Below are 18,521 nucleotides of genomic sequence, written 5' to 3'. Positions count from 1 at the left end.
CGTGTACTCTGGTTTCCTCTCCAGTCCAAAGGCATGCATTGTAGGCCGATTGGAATTTCCCAATTGTGCAAGTGTGTGTGCGATCGTGGTGTGTGAACATGTGTGTGATTGTGCCCTGCGATGGGTTGGCACCCTGTCCAGGGTGTTCCCCCGCCTTGTGCCCCATGCTCCCTGGGATAGGCTCCAGGTTCCCCGTGACCCTGTGTAGGATAAGCGGTATGGAAAATGAATGGACGGATGGACAGTCTTGTGGCGTCCAAGCCAGTTTGAGTGCACACTATGATTAAAGCAGAAAAGTGGACGTACCAAATACTAAGAAAAGATTTTACTTTTCTCTCAAGCCATTGTCAATAATATAATTTGTAATGGAAACTGATGTATTAAATTAGAAAGGAATGCAAAATAGAAGCATTTTCACTAGTGCTCTCAGACGTTTGGACTCCACTGTATGTAACTTAATTAAACTTGAGTCTGTGCAGTTAATGGAAGAATGGGAATATGGAACAGAAAAGAGACTAGACATGAGCAATTAGTGTAGTACTCCATCCATCCATTTTCCATACCGCTTATCCTACATAGGGTCGTGGGAAGCCTGGAGCCTATCCCAGGGAACTCTGGGCACAGGGTGAGGGACACCCTAGACATGGTAGCAACCAATCGCACACACACTCCCATTCCCATTCCCATTAGTGACTGTAAATACAATCGTGAATCTGATCAACATTACTGTAGAGTACAAACACGGTGAGATATTATGGGTGCATTCGATCCTAAGCAGGAAAAAAAGTGCGTATCGCTTTAACGACGGGTTTCTGACGTCACCCTGATGTGCATCATCCAGATGACGGAGAGAGAATGAGAGAGAGAGAGAGAGAAAGAGAGCGCAAAATTACATGCTGTTCATCATCTGCATTTCTATATTTGCAGAGTGGCTGAGAAAAACAAGGACAGGCCAGCTAGTGAGGTTATGTGCTAAATGTGTGTTAACTCCAAGACCTGGAGCCTGTAGGTGGGATGCGAGCGTTGTCAAGGCGACAAGCTGGGGGGCGGGGCCTGGAGCATCATCTCAGAGAGCTGTGAGAGAGAGCGAGAGAGAGAGAGAGAGAGAGAGAGAGAGAGAGCTGTGTGTGTGTGAGAGAGAGATGCCTATGCGAATGAGGGGAGAAACGCGCAGCATCTCATCCCGACGCCGGAGCACTACGCCTCCCATCAGCGCTGTAAACATGCAGATGGATGGACAGACACGCTGATGGATTAACAAGATGAACTCACAATGAAAGGCAGCTGGGGTGAGAGAGAGAAAGCAGATTTTCGTTAAACAGAGACAAAACCTCGCGCTATTTTAAGCCCTGGAGTCTCGGATCAGAGGCGCTGCGTTTGGATGAAGAGATCAGATCCGGCTATTCACTTTCGCCTTGTTTCCTGTCAGCCTCATCATACAGGGCGATCTGTCTCTGTAGACAGGATTCCTCTCAGCAAAAACAACTCGTATTAAAGGCATTTGACAGATGCTTGATAAAGGCTTTTCAGTTAACATGAGAATATTTGGAGTTTGGCAGTGAAAGGAAGAGCACAGGCGAGGTAAATACAGACTGTCCAGTGCACACGACACGACACACAAATCAAGGATTTCTGTCACCTCCTGATCTTCTCATCATCAGGTAAGAACATTTACATATGCCTCACTCAGCCTTATCTCCTACCTATAGTATTCAACAGCTCTCTTTTCTTAGGCTATATGATCTAAGAATAATAAATCAGCTAATTATTATTCATCTGTCACTGTGGGCTTCATGTGTTGCATTCTGTCATTTATTATTTTTTTTAAACGCCTCCAGGTTTGTGCCACACAGTGTTGAAACAACACCTACAGGGTTGATTTGACAACTATGGTGTCAAATTAACACCTTCAGTGTTGAATTAACACCTACTGTGCCAAATTAACACCCCGGCACAAATAGACACTGTAGGTGTTAATTCGACACAGGTTAGGCCTGCTATGTTCACGGCCACCTGCCCAACACAACTCAGCTCCACTGCAATCTACTAAATTAGATGGCTGGCACGTCTGGATGCACTGGCTTTCAAATAGCTTGGTGCTTTAATGTGCTTTGAGAAAATGGACATCAGAATCATTAGACGATCTCGTTCAGACCGTCTCTTGCATTGTGTTACTCTCTCTTTCACTCACACACACACACACACGCACACACACACACCTAATCACATATCAAAGATGAGTAATTGCTGCTTCGATGATGTGCTGATGGTGAGCAGTGGAGAACAGCGAGCACACACACACACACACACACACACACAGGAAGAAAGGGCCACATTTATATGCTGTTCTGGTGTGTCCATTCCAAGCCCGAGTGGATGGTGGAATTCAACAGAGACAAGAAGATCTCTGTTCTTTGGTGGAGACACTGAGGAGTCCTGCTCACTCTCTCTCTCTCTCTCTCTCTCTCTCTCTCTCTCTCTCTCTCTCTCTCTGTGGCCTAAATAACAAATATGGATGGCTCCCAGTGTCATTTGGGATTTTTGTAATGGATAGAACTGTCACTGTCCTTGTGACCAACTGATCTTTCTCAATAGGTTTTTTTTCTGTTGATGAAACTTTTCATTCTAGAGTCTTTTTTTACTATTACTATTAAAATATGTGTATGTCAATGTATGTATATTATATATATATATATATATATATATATATATATATATATATATATATATATACACACCTTATGTATATATACTCATATTCACCTAGTGGCCATTTTCATTGAGCACATTGAGTTGTAAACCTGCTGTACACTCTAAAATGTTACCCTGTAAATTTACAGCAACTTGCTGCTAGCAGGTAGTTACAATATTTACAGCATTCATACTATATTGTTTGTTTACGTTAATTGCAAATTGTACTGTAGTTTTAGAGTGCAAAACAATATTTTTGATAACCGTATACTGTATTACAACTGCAATTTTACTGTTATACTACAATTTTAACTCATTTATTTCTAAGTATCTTCAATTCATTCCAGTACAAAATTCTAACAAAATTCTAACTCTGATGAAATTTGTTTACTAATGCCTTCATTTAATTTCAAATAAGAACAAAGTTACACATTAATAACGTACTGAAATTAACAATCAAGTCAATGAGAATAACTGTGACAGAATTGGTTTTGTGTCTGTGTGTGTGCTCTTTTGTATGGTGGCCTGACATTGGCAATGTCTGGAGACTAGCGTTGTTCATTCCTACCGAAGCAGCAGATCGATGAGCTCTAACTGATCTGCAATGAGCTGATTAAACACAGGCAGACAGGTGGTCATGTCATTGAGAGGATTGTGTGTGTGTGTGTGTGTGTGATGTTTCTGTCGGGGACTCGGATGATGCACAGAAATCAAATCATAGGATAGAGTCTCAGGGCAAATGGGGTTTTGCTTGTAAATGTAGGATCGTGTGTGACAAAAGTGTGTGTCTCTTGCGCGCCAGATTGAAAGCTCTTTGCCAGAAATACAGGCCTTTATGTTCCCCAGTTTTCCTTTTTGGTCCTTCTTCTTTTCTGGCAGCTCTACACAGGCAAGTCACATAAACCTACATTCTGATTACAGTTCAGGGTAATTTCATCTGTGTGTGTGTGTGTGTAAACTGAAACAAGGATCCATATAACTTACACAGGGGCCTGACTCAGTATGTGATGCTGCATGTTGGGAATATTAAGACAGAAACATTTTATCCACACACTTATAATACACCGGCAAGTTCCTGTCTGGTCAGTCCTGATGATCAGTGATGTGTTTGGAGCTTTAAGTTATTGCTGGCTATCATGCAAATGCTCTGCAGGCCTTTTAATGAGATTTGTATCCTCTAGGGGAGTGTGATGGCTCTCTCCTACATAGGTCTGGGTTTCTGAGGCAACAAGTCATCTAATTAATCTCAGTGTCATTAGTAGACTGAGATGCTGTCAGTCAAGTAATTGTATGCATGCAAGCATGTACTGTATGTATGTATGTATGTATGCATGCATGTGTGTACAGTATGTATTAGGGGTGTATCACAGTGGCACTATGTATCTGTTTAATGCTCAAAATATCTGTATCTGTATAATCAAAATTAATTGCGGTAATGACTTAAACCAGAAGGTATTATAAAAATAAATAAATAAATAAATAAATAATGAAAGAACCCTACCACCATCCCTCCAGAAACTCTGGAAAACAATGGAAAAACCCAGCGGCAGAAATGGCAGCACTGTCAGCATGATCTGTGAATTCTGGCTTTGACGGTTCTTCAACCTCAGCTTGAATTGGTCTCAACTAGAGATGCGCATGGAACTGTATTATATTTTTTAATCCTGCATGTAGTTATTATTCTTAAATATTTTTATGCTTGTGCTTGCACTCAGTATTGTTAGTTCTATTTCTCAAAATATAAACAAAAACAAACCACTAGACTAATGTTAATCACTGCAGCCTGGACCAGGCAGTTACTAAGGATGAATGAATGAATGAATGAATGAATGCTGTTAATGAATGTGCTCTGTATGCAAAGTCATATGAAAAAATAAGTACACCCCATGGAAATTGTTTTTTGACATATTTGGACAAGCAGATATTGACATTTTGTAGTAATTTTCACATTTAAAAAAACAACAAAAAAACAAAAAACAAAAACAGATCAGTCACATGGAAAAAGTAAGTACACCCCTACATTTATCACACCTTCAGATCCATATAATCTGAATCAGGTGTTCAAGATTGGGTGTTAGTGATTAGAAACTGCTTAGGGAGTGCAGGTGGAACCTGTCTTATTTATACCCCTCTCATATCTAGTGTCTGGTGTTCCCATTACTATTGAGGTGTGTGGGGTCATCATGCCAAGATCTAAAGAGTTATGTAAGGTCTTCAGAATAAAATGTTGTGGATGCCCATGAGTCTGGCAAAGGATTTAAAAAGATCTCCAAATTATTTGAAATACATCATTCCACTGTAAGGAAAATCATCTAAAAATGGTGAAGATTTCAAACGACTGCCAATTTGTCTGATGCAGAAAGAAGTCTCCAAGAACCCCAAAAGTTCATCACAGGATCTGCTAGTAAGTCTTGGTGTCAAAGTGCTTCTACAATCAGAAAAAGATTATACAAAATTTGACCTGCACGGGAGGCGTGCCAGGAAAAAACCTTTGCAAGACTACAGTTTGCCAATGAGCATATAGACAAAGACCAGGCCGTTTGGAATAATGTACTCTGGACAGATACAGTTGTTTGGCCACAGTAACAGCAGACATGTTCGGCGCAGACCAACGACAGCTTTTCAGGAGAAGCACCTCATACCAACTGTGAGGCACGGTGTTGGAAATGTTATGGTTGGGGTTGCTTCTCTGCTCAGGGACTGGACAGCTTGCATTCATTGATTCAACTATGAATTCTGAATCACATCAAAGAGTGCTTGAAGATAATGTGAGGCCATCTGTTTGAAAGTTGAAGTTAAACCAAAAATGGACCTTTCAACAGGATAATGATCCTAAGTACACTAGCAAATCCACCAAGGAATGGCTCAAAAAGAAGAAATGGAGGGTTGTGGAATGGCCTAGTCAAAGCCTGGATTTGAATCCCATTGAAATGTTGTGGGGGAATTTGAAACAGCCAATACATGCAAGAAAACCCTCAAAAATATTGCAACTGAAAGAATATTGCATAGAAGAGTGGTCAAAAATTCCAGCAAGCCTGGTGAACAATTATGCAAAACACCTACAAGAAGTTATTTCTGCTAAAGGGGGCAGTACTAGATTCGAAGGGTGTACTTACTTTTTCCACAGAAGAATATCACATCTATTGATATTTTTGTTGAATAAATGATATGTTATGTAATTTTCCTTGTGGTTTTGTTAAAGTATATCAACTTTAATAATAGGCACTGTTTCAAAGATGATCAAATGTTTGCATGTCCAAATATGTCAAAAAAGCAGACAATTTCCATGGGGTGTACTTTTTTATTTTTTCATGTGACTGTATGTATGTATGTACACCATATGGCCAAAAGTTTATGGACACCTGGCCATCACACCCATATGTGGGTCTTCCCCAAACTGTTGCCATAAAATTGGAAGCACACAATTATCTAGGATGTCTTTGTATATCGTTGCATTATAGTTACCCTTCACTGTAATATATTTAATAATTTTAATAATATTTTGGTGACTGGTGGGAAGCCACATTCCTTATGCTTGAATTTCAGTCAAGATTCCAGTTTAGATTTTGTACCAGAATCTGCAAATGATGGCTCACATGTCCTAAACAACATTTGACTGGCATGCCTGCATAAGACAGAGAAGCCTAGTGTTCACCATGTGAATGGATTACAATCTCTAAAGGAGAAATCCATGCAGGGAAACTATGTCACCTCCAAAGTTGGCCCTTTGTCCTTTATTTGGTCCTTGACTCTGCTTTTAATTTGTCTTTATTTTCGGTCTTTGTTAAGTTTTATGAGAACACTTCTGGAGGAAGGAGGAACTTAAATTAAGGTTATGTTTAAGGTTTAACTTAAATTAGGGTTATGGTGGCTGACCCTGCGCTCTGACCCCAGTTTCCGGACAGGCTGGGGTATGCGAAGAAAACAATTTCACTGTGCTCTACTGTATATGTGACCAATAAAGACTCATTATCATTATCATTATGTTTAGGTAGCAATATTTACCTACAGTAATGTATAGTTCATTAGATTTTTTTGTAACAATAGTGTTGTAAATACAGGGGTGTGCATGTGTTTGTGTGTGTGTGTGTGTGTGTGTGTGTGTGAGCGCGTTCATACAGTGCATTCAGAAAGTATTTAGACCCAGGGGCATAAGCTGGCCTGTTAATCATCCAGGGCTGAGCCCAGATTCTTCTCCATGCATTTTTCTCAGCTCAGCTAGTAGCCTAAGTTTTGTATTATGGACTCGGAGGTAACTTAGGTGTAAATGTATGACATGATCAGAAAAAGTTGGAATTATCATAACATACTCAAAACTTGCCTCGGGTGTTGTCACTATTTGTAGGACTACTAGAGAGATAAAATATAAAACTTTTCTAACTAGGCTAGTTTGGTGTCTCTAGCCAAGAGGAGGCACAACTAAGCTATCATTGTCTGGGTTTAGCTGCTACAGTGCCATGCAAAGTACATTATCTTTTCTTATGCTCTGCTCAGATCATGTTAACGTAAACTGGAACTCATATAGACATTTACACACCTTTATTCCTGCTCAGCATGAGAGGATGTTACTGTTTCAGTTTCAACCCCTTTACTGGTTGCAAAAAAAAAAAAAATTGCCGTATTACATCCATTTTTCCCCACACTGACTGTGAGCTAGTGTTTGGCAGACTTGAGAGCTGTCAGCCAATAAGACACGAGTATTTCCATGTATTTTCTTGTAAACCCTGTCTGTTTGGTCTCACCTCTGTTCACTGAGGATACAAAATTACAACACCGCTGTCTTCTTTTGCTGATGTTCAGTTATGTAGTGACAAACCACTCCAAGTGTAGAATTATTTAGGGCTAAAGAAAAAATCTTTGGGGCTACATCCCCCAATGCCCAGTCCAGGTTACACCCCTGTTCAGACCCCCTAATTTTTTCACATTTTGTTATGTTACAGTCTCATGCTAAAATGCTTTAAATTATTATTTTTTCCACATCAATCTACACTCCATAGCCCATAATGACAAAGCAAAAACAGATTTGTGACAACGGTGCTGAAATATCTGAAAAAACTGAAATATCACATTGGCATAAGTATTCAGACCCTTTGCTATGACACTTCAAAGTCCAGCTGTGGCAGTTGATTGGACATGATTTGGAAAGGCACGCACCTCTCTATATAAGGTCTATCAGGTGAAAATGCATATAAGAGCAAAAACCAAGCCATGAGGTCAAAAGGAACTGCCTGCAGAGCTCAGAGACAGAATTGTGCCAAGGCACAGATCTGCGGAAGACTACAGAAAAATTTCTGCTGTATTGAAGGTTCCCAAGAGCACAGTGGCCTCCATATTTCTTAAATGGAAGTTTAGAACAACAAGTACTATTCCTAGAGCTGGCCAGCCAGCCAAATCGGGGAGAAGGGCCTTGGTATGAGAGGTGACCAAGAACCCGTTTATCACTCTGGTTGAGCTCCAGCGATCATGTATGGAGATGGGACAAACTTGCAGAAGGTCACCCATCACTGCAACCATCCACCGATCTGGGCTTTATGGCAGTCTGGCCAGATGGAAGCCTCTCCTCAGTGCAAGACACATGAAAGCCCGCTTTTTTTTGCAAAAAACAAACACCTAAATGACTCTCAGGCTGTGAGAAACAAGATTCTCTGGTCTGATGAAAGAAAGATTGAACTCTTTGGCCTCAATTCCAAGCGTCATGTCTGGAGGAACCCAGATACTGCTCATCATTGTGCAATACCATCCCAATGGTGGTGGTAGCATCATGCTGTGGGTGTGTTTTGTAGTGGCAGGGACTGGGGCAGTTGTCAGGATAGAAGAAAAGTTGAATGCAGCAAAATACAGAGATATCCTTAATGGAAACCTGTTCCAGAGTGCTCAGGACCTCAGACTGGGCTAAAGGTTCACCTTCCAACAGGACACTGACCCTAAACACACAGCCAAGACAATGCAAGAGTGGCTTAGGGACAACTCTGCAATTGTCCTTGAGTGGCCCAGCCAGAGCCCAGACTTAAACCCAAGCGAGCATCTCTGGAGAGACCTGAAAATGACTGTCCACTGATGGTCCCCATCCAACCTGACAGAACTTGAGAGGATCCAGAACTTGAGAGGATCTGCAGAGAAGAATGGCAGAAAATCCCCAAATCCAGGTTTGCAAAGCTTGTTGAATCATACCCCTAAAGACTTTAGGCTGTAATCGCTGCGAAAGCTGCTTCAACTAAGTACCGAGTTAGGGGTCTGAACACTTATGCCAATGTAATATTTCAGTTTTTCCTTTTTAATAAATTTGTTATCACAAATCTGTTTTTTTTTTCTTTGTCATTATGGGGTATCCGCCTTGTGCCCGATGCGCCCTGGGATAGGCTCCAGGTTTCCCCGTGGCCCTGAAGGAAAGGATAAGCGGTATAGAAGATGGATGGATGGATGGAAAATAGCTTGTTAGCATAAGGCCGCAACATAAAATGTGAAAAAAAAATTGAAGGGGTCTGAATACTTTCTGAATGCACTGTAGTTCATGGTAGGGCAAGAAGATTCTTGACTTTTTTGAAGTCTTTTGACTTCCCTATGAGTATTCCTTATGAGTGTTTTTGTCGAGAATGTCTTTATTATCTGTATCTCACAGGTTTTCATTTAAAGGTTAGACAAAGTTGCTTGCTGAAAAAACTTTGAAGTACACAGGCTGTCCTTCAGTTGGTGAAACACCGTCACATGGCAGTGAGCAAACTACAGACCTCATAGATTGTTCAAAGACAGAAAATGAAAGTGAACATACACACACACACACACACACACACACACACACACACACTCAGATATGTATAGGCCTGCTGTGGAGTTGACTGTGACTCGGTTGACTTCAGACAGAGATTGTGTGACAGTGAGAATAAGTCTACATCGGTGACAGGAATCTGATTACTCGCTGAATACGAAATGTCTCAGTGTTTGATCTGTCTGATCTGATTTAGTATCAACATGAAGAGAACCACATTCAGACATACAGGTCAGTGTTATACATAGACATTTGCAATGGTTTAGGGATGGTTTTATGGATCAGGGACAGGAAGTAAAAAAATATTGGCTAAAAATATTTTAACAATATGCTTTAATAAAATATACATTATGATGGCTTAGTGCTGTAATGGTGTCTGTAGGAAGAGAATAAAAAAAATTGTACTGTTCTTCATTGATCATTGCAGATTTTTTTTTAGCTTTAGGCATAAAATACCTGGACAGCATCAAAGCTAAGTGCTGACTATAAGCAAATCTCTTCATTTGCATCTAAATGAGCATGAGAGACCCACCACAAACACCTCAAATTATGATGGAGATTGTACTATGAGCCTGCTCTTCTCGTTTCTACTCTAATTAGCACTGGTGGTAACATTGGGGATTATGTATTATTCATTGTGCAGTTCACTTAGGAAAAAAGGTACTAAATTAGGTTTTAAGGTACAAACACTTGTCACTGGAGTGGTACCCTCCCATATGTGTCTTTTATATTGTATTCCTTACAGGGACATAATTGAATAGAAACAACATAAGATACTTAATTGGGTCTGGGGAACAAAAATATACAATGCATCCAATTGTCTACCTACCTAATGTACGTACTTCTCTGACAGTGTTCTATCCATCCATCCATCCATACATCCTACTTGAATGACTGTTTTATCTATCTATCCATCCATCCATCCATCCTACTTCAATGACTGTTTTATCTATCCATCTACCCAACCATCCATCCACCCATGCTTATGTTTATCCATCCATTTATCCATGTACTGTACCTATTCTACCTTCTTGTGAGTGTTTCATACATACATACAGACTTTTTTGCCATTGTTCAATCCACCTATCCATCCATTCAACCTACCAACTAGTCAACATAAAAAACGTATCTATAGGTCGGTCAGACCTTCATTGCCTGCCCCATTTGAACAAGCACCAGATGTCTCTGAGGTTCTTCATTAACATCTCACTATTATTCAATGTTTGTTATTGATTATATCAGGATGATCTGGCCTGCCTTGTGTTGTAACTCATCTACATCATTCACGCTCAACGACAAGGTCACTTCTTCCTAGTAGCCAGCTCTATGCTCCTGCTGTTGAAGGGATTTGAGTAAATTTGGATGACATAATGGCAGCCAGCTTGATTAGTGAATTTCAATATAACATGTACACCCATATACTTATAAAGGCAGTTATTATCTTTTTAATGGCATAATTTTAATAAAAAGTAGTGCTACCGATTAAAACTGTATTACAACAACTGCTTGGGTTTAGGTCATAAAAGTTGTTTCATATTATCAGCATTATATTCAGGAGTTAAAGGTTAAGGTGTGTGTTAGCTTACTAAACCCATCCCACCGGTTTGACTATTTTATACTGTATACAGTATAGAAACCCAGACACCCAGGGAAGCTTTTAAGCCTGATGGTTATAAATGGTCAGACCCATTTAAAAAAAATTACCACTTGCAAGAAAAAATAAAACAATTTATGGCACTCTAGGATCAGTGTGTTGTTACTTTACAGGTATGTAGGTAATGTAATCTTTTTTTTTTTTTTTTAACCTATTACCATCACAATTACCTTTATTTTCCTCCCCTTTCCATTCTGTTATCTCTATTCCATACTTTTACCTCCCTCTATGTGCACTTCCCATTGCTGTGTCGGTAATCTGGTGGCCTGGACTGCAGTGCGACGATAGCGCTGTATGAGGGGGATGTGGGTGGCTGCCTTTGTCTGTGTCCTTGTCTGAATGTTAATGTTTAATAGCAGCTATCAGTGAGGAGATGGTCATTGCTATCAGCTGCATAATGTCCAGGGTAGGTCACAGGTGCCCGTCACAGACTGGCTGGGATGGAGACTAATGAAGTGTTGAACGTTTTATCTTTATGCCTCATTTTTGCACTCAAACAAATGTACACACTTACACTGCTATAACTAACTGTCTCACAGGCATTATTACAGCTTTTATTTAAGAAGTGAAGAGTGGCAAGAAAATGGTTACTGAGGTTAAAGTGTATTTATCTGTTCTAATGTGTATTTCAGTGGAAAACTAGAAAGATAGTAAGACAAGAGAACAGAGCAACACATGCCTCTAGAGTGCTTCTTGCTTTCTTGGCTGACTGGATATGTAGGTTACGGTGGCTAATGGGCACTGCGGGGATCGCCTGAGTAGCAGCGTACTCCTGGCACTGGTGAGCTGATTGGTGAGGCCCTCTGGCACTGCAAGGCCACTTTTTCCAGATCAGGCACTACAGTCAATCCTCGCCTGCTTTGGCACAAACTGAGAGAGCGCTTCTTCAAATTTAACCCCTATTTTCTGATGCTCAATTAGCACAATCTTCCATTCTCTCTCTTATGAACAGTGGGAGTTAGCACTTTACTGACTTGCTCATGTGATATAGTCTTTCAACAAATGAGGACACACCTGTTAGAGGCAGGGAAAGGGGGAGAGATGAGTTGGTGAGCAGTATGATGGTGATGAAGATGAGCCAAATCTGAAGTGTCACTTGTTTTTGCCACCTATTTCTTCACAGCGGTAGTGATGATTGTCACTGCTGCTGTTACAATCAGCACTGAAAGCATCAACCCTGTGCCAGACTGACTTGCAGAAGACTTACAGTACAAATAATTAAAAGAATGCTTGGAAAACAAAAATAATAAACCATTTGAAGTAGTTTTCTTCGCCAGTTTAGTTTGACAGAGCTGCTTTCTTTAGTATTTTAAAATTGGGCTTCTTGATGGTATGTGATGTATGAAATTAATGTAAACAACTCAATACAATAAAATTCAGTTGTTTCACAGATGGGCGCATGGTGGCTTAGTGGTTAGCACGTTCGCCTCACACCTCCAGGGTCCGGGGTCCCGCTGGGGCCATGTGTGTGCGGAGTTTGCAGTTCCCCATACGGAGTACCCCCATGCTGCGGGTTTCCTCCCCCAAATTGCCGTGTCTAAAGTGTCCGTAGTGTATGAATGGGTGTGTGAGTGTGTATGTGACTGGCACCCTGTCCAGGGTGTACCCCTTGTACCTTGTGCCCGATGCTCCCTGGGATAGGCTCCAGATTCCCCCACGACCCTGAAGAAGGAGTAAGCAGTAGAAGATGGATGGATGTTTCACAGATATAAAATACGATATGATTATAGTGAAATCACATGATTTATATATATATATATATATATTTTTACAAACTTTTGCAAAAAATGTTAACTTTGAGAATTGGTAGGACACGCCTTCTTCACTTGGACTGACAAGCAAAGAGGCCACGCCTCCTTTACTAAGACTCATAGGCAGTCTTTCAGTGAGACCAAACATGGTACCTTTACTGGGACACAGAGGCCACATATACTTCATGGTTTCATATGCCTTATAATTAGAAACATGTCTGCATTAACAATGATCATATAATTGATTTTGATGTTGGTGGAGATGGTGATAGTCGTAGAGACCTGTCCATATGTCTTCATGACTATGCTGTGTCAGTGTGCTATAATGTGACCCATTAGTATGCAGCTGATAACAGCCAGACAGAGTGAACCTGAGTATTTGGAAATATTGAGATGTTTTGGCTTATTTGTCTATTAGTTGTCCAGAGAGCTCATTTCTCATTTCTATTTTACTTCACTGACTCATTTGATAAACGGCAATCTTTGCCCCTGTGCAGAAAGCCTAATAACCTCCCATTAGGTTTGTTCTGATTGTGACTGCTCATGGGCATGCACTCCAATGAACGTGGATGAGAAAGAGAAAGAAAGAATAGTGCTAAAAATAAGTTCAATTGATAATGTTTCTAAATAACTAGATAAAACTGAAACTGGGTAAAACTTTGCTGTTGTGATTTGTATCAATACAGAAAATGTGAACTTGCGTGGTCAACAGTGTTAAAAACTCTCCTAGTACAAGCTGTTTATAATCACAGCTTCTTAACCAACATGAACTTCGCAGGCAGAAAGGCATGAATAAAAACAAAATAATACAATTTCCATATAATTTTGGTGAAATATGTTATAGGCAGAAAAACCCAATTTTGGCCAACACCTGATTTGCCAAAAATTCAGCCATAGCAATATCTGATGGGTTTTCACAGATCTCTATACATAGACATAAACACCAATGGCAATGTGGTTTTTACATTGTATGTACAGTGCATTATGAATACAATTAGTAGTAGCAGTAGAAGTAATATGTAGTGTATAATGCCAGTGACTGCAGCTCACTGGATGTTAAATACAGCTTTGCTGCGAGGTCAAGCTTGAACAAGAGCAAATATAGCTAAATAATCCCTTCATCTTTTCTAAAAAACCAAACTTTTTCATAAGCAGATGGTAATGTTAGTTTTTCTGTGATCATTCAGCTTCTTATACTTAGCATATATCTGTAAGGATAACACTGAGAACACACAAAGATCAGTGCAACTGCACAAAGATGGTTTAGCACCTGGTTTTTATGACATTAAATAATGTTTATTTAATAACGTGTGTAAATGTAATCCTGTTCCCTGAGAAGGGAATGAGACATTGCTTGAGCTTCACGCTGTGGGGAGCGTTCTTGTGCGTGACTGATATTTGAAGTTTGTGTAAAATCATGCCTATTTATAGGCCTGCCATGGTCAGGTGATGTGGCAATTTCATGCATCAGCCTCTATTATCTGCAGTGAAGATGCAATTCACAGGCATGCCCCAGTAAAACAAAGCTACGCAATGTCTCGTTCTCTTCTCAGGAAACAGGGTTACTGTAATCCAGACGTTCCCTTTCAAAGGGACCTCAATGTTGTGTGAGCTTCACTCTGTGGGAACGAGAATACCCACTCCATCATACTGAGGGTATGGCCTGTTCAAAAAGATCCGAGCCCTAGGGTCACTGCAAGACACTGGAGCCCAAGGTAGAATGCATGTCCAAACTGTAATATTGAATGAATGTGAGTGGCGTAGACCACCCCGCTGCAGCACACACATCCTGTAAGGGTACACCTTTGGATAAAGCCTTCGAGGAGGCGACCCCCCTAGTATAATGAGCCATTATGCCCAGAGACGTAGCGAAACCACATGTCTCATAAGTTATAGAGATTGCTTCCACTATCCAATTAAAGATGCGCCACTTCAACACAGCATCACCCCTACTGTCACCGCCAAAGCAGACCAGCAACTGCTCCGACTTACGCCACTGGCCGGAGCACAGTATCTTGTTCCAGTGTGAGGAACAGATGAGGGCAGAAAGCCTGCATCACTACTGGCTGGGCAGCAGACGCAGGCACTTTGAGAAATGTCAGGGCCAGCAGAAGAGTTACCTTTAGAGTCAGAAGCTTCTCTGAGGCTGACTCTAAGGGCTCAAATGCGGCACCTGACAGACCTTCACAGAAAGGTCCCAGGAAGGTATGTGTGGTCTGCAGATGGGCCTCAGCTGCCTGACACCACGCATAAACCTCAATGTTGGAGGATGTTGCCCTACAGATGCTCCATCAATAGTGGTGTGGCTGGCAAAATGGTGGCCACATAGACTCTGATTGTAGAAGGAGCCAAACCTGCTGAGAAACGTCCTTCTAAGAACTCCAGGACTGTAGCTATTGTGCAATTTACTGGGTCTAACTGACGTTCCTCACACCACGAGACAGAAAGTCGCCCCTTGAGCGCATACAAGTTTCTCATGGATTGTGCTCTAGTGTTCAACATGGTCTCTAAAACCTCAATTGAGAGACCAGAATCTATGAGCTGGTGTCCCTCAGGGGCCAGACCCACAGTTTTCATAGTTCTGGCTGAGGGTGATAAATCAACATTCTGGCTTGAGACAGTAGATTACTGCGAACAGGAATTTCCCAGGGAGTGCCATCTAGCAGGAATATTATCTCTGAGAACCATATTTGAGCTAGCCAATAAGATACTACTAGCAGCAGATGTAGATGTTCTTGGTGAACTCTTGCTATACCTTGTGGGAGCAGAGTGATCGGGGGGAAAGCATACAGATGTGACCTTGGCCATGTGTGCACTATGGTGTCCAGCCCCAGTGGTGCAGGAGGAGTTAGGGTGAACCACAGCGAGCAGTGTGGTGTCTCCTACACATCCACATCCACTTCCACTTGGCAGAACCTCTGCCATACGTACTCCACCACTTGTGGATGGAGTCTACAATCTGTGGGCCTCAGCCCCTGCCTTGACAGGATGTCTGCCCCCACATTCCAGTTGCCTGTAATGTACATTGTACTCACTGACAAAACTTTCCCTCTGTCCAGAGAAGAATTAGTTGCGCCTGTCTGAATAGGGGGCATGAACGTAACCCTCCCTAGTGGTTGATATATGAGACCACCGCTGTGTTATCTGTCACAACTAACACATGGTGACCTCTCAATTGAGGAAGAAAGAATTTCAGTGCTAGAAATACGGCCCACATTTCTAGGCGATTTATATGCCACTCCAGATTAAGGCTGCTCCAGAGACCGTGAGCTGGACAGCTGTCTAAGATCATGCCCCAGCCTGTGAGGGAGGCATCGGTCATTACTGTCGATAAGGAGATGCCCCAAGAGTGTGACCCAAGGCTAGAACCCGGGCACACCTCCAAGTTCTCGGATGAAACCCCCGACTTTCAGCCACCACTGAACAGTCTTGTGTGCAATGGGCCCAATGTTAGGACGTTGGCTGCTGCTGCCATAAGCCCCAACAGTCTCATAGAGACTGGAGGGGATGCCCAGAGCTAACTTTATCTTGCTCAGTGTTGATAGGATTGCCTTATGTGTGTTGGGGATAGACACGCCCTCATCATACTCAAATCACATAACCCCTAGAAAAATTGCTCTCAACTGGAGAAGCAACCTTCGCTGAGTTTCAGCTTGAGCCCCAAGCTTCTCATGTGGGTGAGAACAACATCTCAATGTTGAATTGCCAACTTCCTGGACTGTGCTAGAATGAACCAGTCGTCTAGGTAGCTTAGCACATGGATGGCCCTGGAGTTGCAAAGGAGCCAGTGCGGCATCCATGCACTTTGTGAAGGTGCAAGTGGATAATTGATATGCGTTGCCTCCAAATACGAACCCCAGGAGCTTGCTGTGACTCAGCAATGGATTATGCATCTTTTTTAGATCTATCATCACAAAGCAATCCTCAAACTGAGCCTCTGGTACGATAAGTTTGTGCGTCAACATCCTGAACCTTTATGTCCAAAGAGTATGGTTCAGATGAAGCAGAGCTAAAATTGGCCGCATACCCAGTCTTTTCTGAGGACCAAGAAATAATGGCTGCAAAACCTCTCTTCCTCAAAGAATGAGGTACATGTTCTATGGCCCCTTTGTCCAAAAGAGATCTACTTTCTGGGCTAACGTCAGGCTCTGCATTGTGCTGACTACTGTGGTGAGCACACCTCTGAAACGATGGGAAAGGGAGGGGGGAGGGTCAAACTATGGACTGGACCCAGTAACCTTTTCTATGGAAGACAGAACCCGTGGAGACATATTGGGAAGAAGTTTCCACACTGCTAGATGATCTTTAGAGACGTTAACTTTCCACATTTTGTTGGAGAGAAAGCATCAGATTTCCGTTGCCCTGTGACAGCTCGCTGACCAGAGAAACTGAAAACTTGGGATGACATGGACTAGGGGAGCCCTACAGTAATACTGGGGGCTAACTGCCCTAACAACCTCTCGTCCCCTGATACCGCCCTCTGTGCTCTCCCATTTCGGCACTGACTAAAATGTTTCAATCAGGCCTACTAGCAGGCTGCGACTGTGGCAGGCCCGGTCCCCCTGGCTTTCTGCAGGGGGAGGTGGGCTGCCACACTTTCCATTTGTGCATCTCTCACAATTCAGCAGGTCTGCCTGGTAGGCCTGCAACACTGCCATTGTATGCCGAGACCCACAAGCAAGACCCGCTGCTACATAGGCTTTGCCAACCAAAGCTGAGGTGGTCTTACACGGCCTAGATGGCAAAGCCAGCCCCCCTGATTTTGCTGCCGTTGATAGAGAGAGGTGGCTCCAACTTTGGTATATCAAAATAGTCATACTGTTTATCCCCCACAATGGCCGAATAAGGGTTGCAGGGCTTTAAACACGGTTTTCCCCAGAAGCGTGACACTTCCAGGAAAAAGGGGAGTTTTCTGTGGTGTGAGGGAGTGCTCTCCTTCTCACTGTCTCCCTCCTCTGGCTCCTCTGAGTCAGAGAGACTGGGTTGACGCTCCATATATAGAGAGAGAAGTCGCTTCGCGAGCTCCAAAACCCGGAAGAGGTGTGTCGGATCCGGAGGAAAGAGCGAGAGATAGAGCAGCAATTATCTCCAATTCCCCCTCCAGGATCTGAGCCGGCTGGTTGCCTTGACGGCAGCTGGCTCATAGTCCTGAGGTTCTGAAACCCATCTTGCTTCGGCTGAGAAGCGAGAGAGCCGTTAGTGGAGCCGCACGGTAGCATGCTCCACTCCTATACACTTCACACAAAAAATGTGTCCATCCCCCTCTGTAATAAAACAAGAGCAGGGATTAACACACTTTCTGACCTCTCTAAGGCTCATTCTGTTTGCACAGAGCAGTGAAGAATTTTAGGAATGTTCACACAGACAAATGACATGTGGTCTTCACTGAAGATAACAAGGTTGATGACATGGTTTACAGGTGCCGGTTTATAGTCACGCAACGCACGAAATTCCACTTCACCTGACCATGGCAGGCCTATAAATAGGCATGATATTACACAGACTTCAGATACCGGTTGCACATGAGGGTGTTTCTCACAGCATGAAGCTCACACAACGTTGAGTTCCCTTTGAAAGGGAACAATTTTTATCATCTTGGGATCACAAGAACAAGAAGAAAAAAGAAATAACACATGACCTTTCTGGTCTTCTATATCTG

The 18,521-nt window shown here is 42.2% G+C and overlaps 1 protein-coding gene across 1 annotated transcript in view; it reads left to right on the top strand.

Annotated features, from left to right (window-relative positions):
- The first annotated feature begins 963 nt into the window (after nucleotides 1-963).
- The window catches only part of nlgn2a (neuroligin 2a), a 204,092-nt gene continuing 186,534 nt past the window's right edge, over nucleotides 964-18,521 (top strand). Inside the window, exon 1 of the mRNA XM_053629370.1 lies at nucleotides 964-1,661. The gene's annotated coding sequence lies outside the window, so the exon portion shown is untranslated. The remainder of the gene's footprint in view (nucleotides 1,662-18,521) is intronic.

Source organism: Ictalurus furcatus, chromosome 7, assembly GCF_023375685.1.
Source record: "Ictalurus furcatus strain D&B chromosome 7, Billie_1.0, whole genome shotgun sequence".
NCBI classification, from domain to species: domain Eukaryota; kingdom Metazoa; phylum Chordata; class Actinopteri; order Siluriformes; family Ictaluridae; genus Ictalurus; species Ictalurus furcatus.
This window is presented reverse-complemented; position numbering and strand designations above follow the sequence as displayed.